Consider the following 10,775-nt stretch of genomic DNA (forward strand, 5'->3'; position numbering starts at 1 on the left):
AAAAATACCTTCTTTTCAAAACAATTTCGAACGGACAAGATCTGAAATTAAACTGATAAAATTTATAAGGTTAGAAAGGTGAGTTATTCAGGAACATGCACATAGCACCATGTTTTTCCACACTGAAGTGAAGTTTTATAATTTATCAGTTTGATATGAGTTCTTGTTTTTTGTCAAATTTATTGTAAATTACATAGAATTCGACAAGAGATAATCGGACAGGTAGAGGGAAAAAGGACAAGATCAAATTTTAACTGTTTAACTTTTAAAAAAATTATGTCTGAAAGTGTCAGAATTATGCAGATAGCACCACATTTTTGTATGACAAAATGTGACAACTAAACAATTAAAAAAAAATTGTCAAAGATACAAGGCGACTTTTGTCTAAAAAGATTCATCAGTGATGATCGAATAAAAAAAATTAAAAGGTCAAATGAAAAACGAAGTTGAAGAGCATGGAGGAGCAAAAATTCTGAAAGTTTTACCAAATAAGGCAATATATTTCTGGGGTAGAAAATCCTTAGTATTTAGAACAATGAACGGATACATTATCAAATAAAGGCAACAGTAGTATACCGCTGTTCGAATTCATAAATCGATTGAGAAAAAAACAAATCCGAGTTAAAAACTAAAACTGAGGGAAACACATCAAATATAAGAGGAGAACTACGACACAACAGAAACACAACATTAAAATGTAACACCCACAGAAACGAACTATAATATAACAATGGCCATTTTCCTGACTTGGTACAGGACATTTTAAGAAAAAAAATTGACATGTGATGACTGCAGTAATTAGATTTGGTCTTTATCAACACATTTTGGGTTTTAATTCTCACAAGTGGCACACAGAGAGGCAACTTAATTTATACTCAATTCAAGTATCGGTCGGACTTCACCCTGACATACGTATGAGTTATTTGTTACGAAAAAAGGACTTATGTACCTTTAAAGCATGAAAACTTAATTATGCCCCAAAGCGTTAGCGTTATAACTCACAGAGGATAACTTACAGAACACAGTGACAAATAATTTGTCACGTGTTAACATATGACAATTCTTTGCGGAGATACTTACCTCCACAACAACACTTATATAGGTTGTACCAATGTTGTACATGTGAATTGTCTTGTTGTCAATAGGCTGTGTATTCCCTAGGATTTCAAAAAGTATAGTTAGCTAAAAATGTTTCACACAATTCGTTTACTAAACATTTATGATAAACACTGTTAATGACGTCTTTACAATATATCCTTTGGTTGTAAGTTGTGTATTGATTGATATATGATTTTTATTAGTTGTTGCTTTGAACTAGCTATCAGTAACTGCGTGTACTCTCAGATCTGTACTTTTTGTCTTTTTTATTGTGAGGGATGTATAAGTTCCCTGCCACGTCCGGTCTGTGTTAGTGTTTGTTTTTTCTGCTTTGTAGCGATCTGATGAATTCAGCACTTTTGAACTGATTTTTATAGTTTGTTCTTATGTTGAACTGTAACCAGAAAAAAGTAAAATCACAAAAATACTGAACTCCGAGGAAAATTCAAAACGGAAAGTCCCTAATCAAATGACAAAATCAAATGATAAAACACATCAAACGAATGGGCAACAACTGTCATATTCCTGACTTGGTACAGTCATTTTCAAATGTAGAAAATGGTGGATTGAACCAGGTTAGAGAGAGGGTTTGACGCCAGCATACAAATTTGACCCTTCACATTCGGTATGTGCCTGTCCCAAGTCAGGAGCCTGTAATTCAATGGTTGTCGTTTGTTGCGGTATATCATATTTGTTTTTTCTATTATTGGTTTGTACATAAACCAGACCGTTAATTTTCTCGTTTGGATTATTTAACACTTCTCATTTCGGGGCCTTTTGTAGCTTAATATGCGGTATGAGTTTTGCTATCGGTTGAAAGCCGTAAGGTTACCTATAGTTGTTTCCTTTTACGTCTTTTGAGGTCTTGAAGAGAGTTGTCTCATTGGCAATCATACAACATCATCTGATTTTTACATTCGGAATTTATGTTCCCTTTGAAAACATACTACAAGTGAACAATGAAAAAAATGTAAACACAGAAATAACTTAGATTTACTAATTTCATGGAACGATTCATTTTTAGCTCAGCAGGCCCAAAGAATCAAGTGAGCTTTTCTTATGACTTGGCGTCCGTCGTCCGTCGTCGTCCGTTAATTTTTACAAAAATCTTCTCCTCTGAAACTAATGAACCAAATTTAACCAAACTTAGCCACAATCATTATTTGTGTATCTAGTTTGAAAAATGTGTCTGATGATCCCGCCTGCCAAATAAGATGGCCAACATGGCTATAAATAGAACATAGAGGTAAAATGCAAGTTTTGTCTATTATTTTGAAAACCGTTATAAATATAGAAAATCTGACAGGGGCAAAATTGTTCAGAATGTTGAGCTCTACAAATTGTCTATTTTCGTCAAAACTGTCAGACGACTTCTTATAGGAGTTATTGCCCTTAAATGACAAATTTTATAATTTTTGTTCTTTTTCTGTCTATTATCTTGAAAATTATAATAGATAGAGAGAAACTTTAAATTGCAAAAATGATCAGCAAGACAAGTTCTTCAAATAAGTCTGATGGTCGAAATGGTCAGTCGACTCTTTTTTAGACTTATTGCCATTTGATGACGACTTTTACCATTTTTTTTTGCGTTTTATCTTTAAAATTATAATAGATAGATAAAAACTTAAATAAGCAATAATGATTGGCAAGACAAAATTTACAATTAAGACAAATGTAGGAAATCGTTCGACATTTCCTTTTTGGAGTTATTGTTCTTTAATGACGATTTTTACCATTTTTTTTTTTTGCGTTTTGCCTTGTATGATAAAAATTATAATAGATAAATAGACACTTCAAACCACAAAAATGATAACAAGTCTAATTTTGCCGTTATAGTTAGTAGACTGTCACTCTTTATAGGAGTGATTGCCCTTAAATGATAATTTTTTACCCTCTTTTGTGTTTTGAGAAAAAAACTTAAGATGATAGAGAGAAACTAAACAGACTGAATGATCAGCAATACAAGATCAACAAAACAGATATTTTTGTCATGAATTCTATTCTCGTCTTCAATGTTGGAGAGTGTCCTTTTTTGAATATGCACATAGACAAAGGTGAGCGACACAGGTTCTTTAGAGCCTCTAGTTTTTAACTCACCTTAGTTTGTCGATTAACACAGATCGTATTGACATCAATGGTAATTAATGTTGACTTACCATTTGAATTTAAAAGGTTGAAATGAGGAACATCGTTTTTGCTGTGTATCTTTAGTGTAAACTGAGATATACTGTCATCAATATCAATATCTATTTGCTTTGGTGTTGATGGCCCTCCTGGAAATACGTTCTTGAGGATAGAAACTTCAGATTTTGAAAGTGATGCCTACAAATAAAAATATAAAAACGTGAGACGATGATATGTTTTCGAGCTTAAGAATATAATGATTTCTTAGGTACTATGGCAACACGTAATTTTTAACTCTGCAGCAAGATTATGATAAAGTCAATTCAAGTATGTCATCAAAATTAATTTGTGGAACAGTGATGCTGACATATTAATTTGTCATTAAGGCAGAGTTGATATATGAAATTGCCAAGAATTTTTTTTCGTAACTGAGACTTACGAGCTTAAATAATTGCATAACTATTTTGATTTGTATTTGATTATCATTGTATTGTATTCGAAGGGATATAATTGTCGTGTATAATCAAATAGGGTAAGTACATGAAGTCACCTACTAGCTATTGCAAAAGGAAATAGATTCCTAAAATCAAACCATTTAGCATCGTACACCTAGTCGTAAAAAAATTAAATGTGTGTTCTTATACCGTCCGATAAGTCAGTCATAGACAATGGATATATATGTTTACTTTCTTGACTTTTATTTTCCATTTTGAGATAAAAATTCAAATCTTATTTATACACATTTATTACTTTTGGCCGATTCTGAACTATGCGTGGTGAGAGAGTCGTATACTGTCACTTCCTAAAATTAAGTAAAATATAATGGACAATGTAATATGTACATCAAGTTATTAGGAAACCTATTTTCAAAAACTACTTTCCAAATCTAAGAAAGGGATGTGTCGAAAGTTTTTTCCCCCTATACTTAGGCAAAACGAATTATCTTCTAAGGAACAGTTTCTAATTTATATTACAAAACATCTATGTCAAAACATTTGAGAGTTAGGATAAGTTTGCTACACTTCTAGCATTTAAACAAAACGCTCTTCAATACAAGTCTACACCACTATTCACCAATTGCCTTTTGCATTATTGATGCAGAATATGGTGACGCCATTTATAATTAAATGTAATTTAGTAAATAAATAATTCGTTCTACTTTTAGAAAGCATACATTGTTTTTTTTTGGGAAAACAATGGTTTTAGAAAACCGACCTTTGCCTTACCTTTAAAAAAACAGCATACCGTTATTGTAAAGCAAGTGCTTATAAGACAACTTTTAAAGTCTATTTTTTATATTGATGAAACATTTAATTTCAAACCGTTTTATTTGTGGGGCTGTCATATTTTGATCCAGGATCCTTAAATAAAGGCAACAGTAGTATACCGCTGTTCGAAACTCATAAATCGATAGAGATAAAAACAAATCCGGGTTACAAACTAAAACTGAGGGAAACGCATCAAATATAAGAGGAGAACAACGACACAACAAAAACACAACATTAAAATGTAACACACACAGAAACGAGCTATAATATAACAATGGCCATTTTCCTGACTTGGTACAGGACATTTTAAGAAAAAAATGGTGGGTTGAACCTGATTTTGTGGCATGCCAAACCTCCCGCTTTTATGGCAATGTTAAATATAACATTAAAATGACAACATTACATGACAGGATTACAATACAAATAAATGGGAGAACATATAGGACAAAGAAACACACGAATAATAGCTAACAAAATGCACCAGATTTAAAATCCAATACGCCAGACGTGCGTCTCGTCCACACAAGACTAACCAGTGACGCTCAGATGAAAAAAGTTTGAAAGCCAAAACAAGTACAAAGCTGAAGAGCACCGAGGACCAAAACTTCCAAAAAGTTGCGCCCAACACGGCCAGCGTTTTCTGCCTGGAACAAGAACATCCTTATTATTTAGAATAATTTAAAATTTTGCAAACAGTAAATTTTATAAAATGACTGTATAATAGATATACATAATAAAACCTAAGTGGGGACTAACTACAAAATAAAAACGGATACATTACATAAAACAACTTAATCCAACACATAAAAATACACAGCCGAGTTAGCCAAAGCCTCAACGCACAAAGTGACGTCACATTTGAAATTCTAAAAACACACAAAGTGACGTCACATTTGAATTTGTAAAAATATTTCCCAAAAATAAGATAGGATTAGGATTGATTCAAGATTAGATTTGTAATACTGACATTACATTTATTAATAACAATGAAAATTACCTTAAAACTATTTTCATATGATTATCATGATTATTACAATTGCTTTTATTATATATGGCTACTTTTCACTAGCTGTGGTATATTTACAAAATATATAAAATATTAATTTTACTGGAAAGATCACGCGTCTTTAATACCCACGAGCAACACAAGAAATAGAAAGCATCAATAAATGACAAATTCAACATTTGGCACTCACTCTTATAAAATCACTGTTTCATACTTGAAAATTAATTTATTGCATCAACATATTAAGTTATTGATGACCAAAACATTTGTGTGCCTTTGACGCAAATCGTATCTTGATTAAATACTTCTAAATTATATAAATAATATAAAAGGTGCAGAAGGTGTTGATACGCCTCTGGTGAAATGTTTTGGAAAGAAAAAAATAAAATACGTTTTTACAGCCAAAAAAAAAACAAAATTTAAAAAGGTTAACAGATATGTTCAAAATGTTATGCCTTTATCAAATTTTACGCAGAAAATACCCAAAATATGAAAATAAGTCTGAAAATATAACAAATAGAAATGAAACTCATTGCAAAAACATATCTCGCTTTCGTTCTTAATATATCAATGCGAAAAATCACTTACCTAGAATTTATCAACATCATACTATAATTAAACTGCCTTCAAAATTCACATGGAAAGACATGTCTACTCATTCGATAAATATAATGGTGGTATACATATGGTGATAATATAATAGTCTTTAAGTCAAAGTACATAACACCCGTTTGATTTTCGTGTGCATGTTCTTTCAATACTTTCTTCAACACTTTTGGAAAGCAAAATATATAAAACGTTTTTACCATAAAAACCGAACGGTGTTTAACAGATCTGTCCAAAACCGTTTATGATAAACTGTGCCTGAAAGGTCTGCAACTTTAGCTTTGTATTTGATGGATGGTGCCCCCGGGAATGCTTTCCTGTTTATTTATATTTATGTTAATGTTTATATCGGGTTGTATTACCATCAGTGGTTTTCGGAGTTCATCTGGATGGTAAACTAGATCCACTAAAAAATTTCGCACGGAATGCTGATACATTATAACGAGTCAATGCATTCCCTGTACTTAGTCAGGAATATGACAGTTGTTTTACATTCGTTTGATGTGTTTGAACTTTTGAGTTTGCCATTGGATAAAGGACTTTCCGTTTTGATTTTTCCTTGGAGCTCGGTATTTTTGTTATTTTACTCTTTGTTAATTGTTTCATTTGAACTTTTAGTAATTTGGATACACGTTTTAATATGTTATTAATCAAATATGAGTATTTGAGTAAAATCGACGAAAACGAATTTAACAGCTTGTCTTTTGATCATGAAAGTACAGAAAAAACAAACACTGGAGTTTTATATAAGGGAAAGGCATGAAATCCAAATAAAGCCAGGGTAATCATGAAAACATGTTAATCGCGTAGTCATAATTTACCTTAAATAAATTCGCCACATATGGAATTTGATCCTTGGTAGTTTGAAACACATGACCACCGGATACTGAACCTAAATGACGATATACATCCATTAGATCCCAAGTAGTTGCACGGCGATGGCGAGAGTGTCCTGTTATAAAAAAATGAAATAATGTTACGGATTTCAACCGTTGATTTTTATAACTCCGAAGAAGCAAGAATATGTCAAAAAACTTTAAAGTAAATATTGGTTAATAGTAGAAGATTCTTGATACCTTTCTTTAATAAAAAGATACATTTAAAATTATATGTATTACTTTTGTAACCAAACTACAACATTTTGTTTACCGTTTATAATTTTTTTCTAATATCAGTATCTGTTGCAACGTATTCTGTATACTTGAATGTGTTCATGTGTGTCAATAAGATGCAAATATAAAAACAAACCTGTGTCTGATGCAAGAAAGGCGGCACTAAAATCTGAATATGAATGATGAAATCTCTGAAACACATTGCCATGATCGTCTATTCCTTCGATTGCAAGAACGAAATCCTATTATAAGAAAGTAGAAAAGCATGCGTATGTCAATTACATAACTATAAATATTCATCATATGAACAGAAACCAAATATTCAAATGTTTCGCTTTCACTTTTAGTAAATCATGTCAATTTCAACCCCTGTTACTTACTTTTAATACTTTCACAATAATTACTTTTTTTACGAGTCATTTCTCCATTAAAACGAAGACCGCAACAGGATAAAAAAAAATGTGCTAGCAGTTTGATATCTCCCGATAAAAAAAGATGGTCAAGTGAATTGACAAGATTACATTTCCTAACTGTAGGCTTTGCAATTTGTAATTCGTTAATTATCCCTCATATTATCATTGTCATGAAAATTATGTGATATACCTTATCGCCTTCCTTTTTGTTGCTGACTTAAATCTGTTTTTTAATACTATCATAAATAAATATACATATCCCTTAATTATGTAGTTAAGTTCAATTAACTATCTAACGTATGCATAAGTTTGAAAATTGGAAAACAAACATTAATTACCTTTTTGTATTTCATTACATAGCAATTATATACATTCTCAGATGTTCGGTTGAGACCAACTTTCTCTACATCGCCACTTGGATAACCAATAATTAAGCTGTACATCACAATATCTTTGTCTCTATAATCTGTTGTAACTTCTATGACAAATTTCTCTGTAAAAAAGCAGACCTCTAGGTTTATACTGAACATGTACAGCTTACATCTGGTCTCACATTTCAATTGTAATCTTTGTTCTCATTTGATGCGTCAAAAAAGGCGACAGAGCTTTTACATTTTCTATCCATAGACTTATCTGACGTATGTTAGATGCATGTAAAATGACTGGATGATTATTTTCACATAACACTTGGTTCCTCTACTGATAAAAAAATTAATCATTTTATGTTATGTCTGTGTTGATGCTTGTTTAGAAATAATTAATAGAATTTTAAAAAATTTCAAAACATCTCTTTGTGTATTATCATTTATCATACTGAGAGTGAACTCCCTTGGTGACAGCTTCGGAGATATCTCTAATTCGGTAGGTCACATTATGTGAAAGGAGAACGGGATTGTGGTTACGACGGTTGGAACATAAAGACTGTCATAATGGTAATTGTAAAAACATTACATATGTACAGTACTTTGTATCTGAACGTAAGCAGAGAATGATATATCCCCTGGGTTTTTTGTTGCGCAAAATATTTTAAAATCGTAATGTCAGGCCTTTAGATCCTAAACCTCATCCGAAAAGGCAGGAGATCATTTTGACGTATTTACGATATATATGGTACATAAAAGGAACAACCTGAATCGTCAAAAATATTGGATATTGCAACGCTCAACTCGTCCAAAATAAAACGTACAAACGGAGACAAACAACAACGAACAGTACATGATAAAAAAAAGCATGACTTGATACAGGCACAATATGTCGTTTTGTAAAAGTTTTGAATGATGAAAATGCTGAGACATCAGTGTCAACACAGACTTTGAACAACAAAGAAATATTTATTCTTAAAATAAAACATCAAAAAGGAACATCACCATCAGGTAAAGGGAAAATAACAACAACAAAAATCCGTTCATTTTGTCAAACGTTTTCGTCTGACAATAACCATTTAGAAGTCTTATAGTATAAAGATTTAAAAATCAACGATCCCTATAATTTCGAAAGATTGAGTTGTTGTGGACACTTTCATTTGTATGTTTAGAAAATCTGGATTGTTTACAGATAATATATCGCCTTATGATCTACAGGTGTTGTAAAAATGCATAAGTGGCGTTTAGTTTTACCTTCATGACGTAAGTCCTAACCAGAATACCAATCACTTGCCGGTATGATTTATCTTCAAAGAGCATAAATCATATAAAGCAATAAATTAAGGAATTTATCATTTTTCTGCATACCACCGTAATTCGGGGTCGTGATTGTGATTCTCTATTCCTTTATTTGTATTGGTTTTTAGAGAATAAAGTATTGTTGTTGTTGACTAATTACCTTTTGTATCATCCTTGGAAATTTTGTACTCGAAATCTAGGTTGCTTAGTCCCGTCACTTCAATGTCCCAATTCGTATGATCAAATCGAAGTAAGTTCCATATTCCTGGTTCAGGATTCTAAATATAAAGATATGGTTTTATATTACATTAAATTTGGCACAAATGAAAGCATATTATCCTTACCTTTTCTTACATCTTTTAAAACTAAGACATTCATAATTAACGGTCGATATCCGTTGAGTACAAAATGCATTATTTTGAACCACAATCTATATGTGTCAATACAACTTTGCGCCACATGATTTTGAGAACTTCATGTTTCATTTGTGCCAATAAAACTTGTATACAACAGCGCCTATCAATTTTATTGAAAAGGCACTATTGTTACATTTTTAAAACGGTGATTAGCTAAATAAAGTAATCATAGATATCAGAATTAACATTTTACACGCCAGACGGGCGTTTCGTCTACACAAGACTCATCAGTGGTGCTCGAATCAAGAAGTTTAAAGGACTAAATAAATTCGAAGTTTGAAAGCATTGAGGACCCAAAATTCCGAAAGGTTTTGCCAAAGATGGCAAAGGTAATCTATTCCTGGAGTAGAAAATCCTTATTTTTTCGAAAAAAATAAAAGTTTAGAAAAATTGATTCCAGTCTAATACATAGAATTCCTCACGTACGTAAGTCTGTAAATTTAATCACACGTCTAACCATTTCTGTCAAAATACTCTTGTTAAATCAGGCACAATGAAATAGTTTGCATTATATCAACTAATGTTCTATAAAATAAGATAATGATAGTAATCCTTCAAATTACTGTACCTGAATAGTAATTGAAATCATGTTATCTGTCAATCTAGTCTTTGATGTATCTTGTCCATCAAAATTAACGTATTCCTCTGCAAGATAATAGATTAAAAAGTACATTTCAAAGACAAAAAAAAGTATGCAATTTTGACAAATAGTTAAAAAAAAAATTCCAATTTCATGATTACAAATGAATACAGTTTATACAATTTCTGATTGCTTTAATACTTTTATTTCACTGCATTGATTTATGCAAATCGAAAAAAAATATTTATAGTTTTTAATATGAAGTAATTCAAATTGTATTTGCATCGGCGACTTTTGTGCTTGTAACGCATAAAATGTAGCAATACTAAGTAGATCATAAAAATCATATCTACAAGAAATACCCCCAAAAAAGGAATTACAAACAGCCGTTGAGAAAACATTACTCATAGAGCTGCAGATTGAACAATACAAACAGCCATTAATGGCCCTGGTTCAAAACGAAGCTGAAGATACGAAGATAGGCAAATTCC

Source organism: Mytilus californianus, unplaced genomic scaffold (assembly GCF_021869535.1).
Source record: "Mytilus californianus isolate M0D057914Y unplaced genomic scaffold, xbMytCali1.0.p SCAF_2, whole genome shotgun sequence".
Taxonomy (NCBI): Eukaryota; Metazoa; Mollusca; class Bivalvia; order Mytilida; family Mytilidae; genus Mytilus; species Mytilus californianus.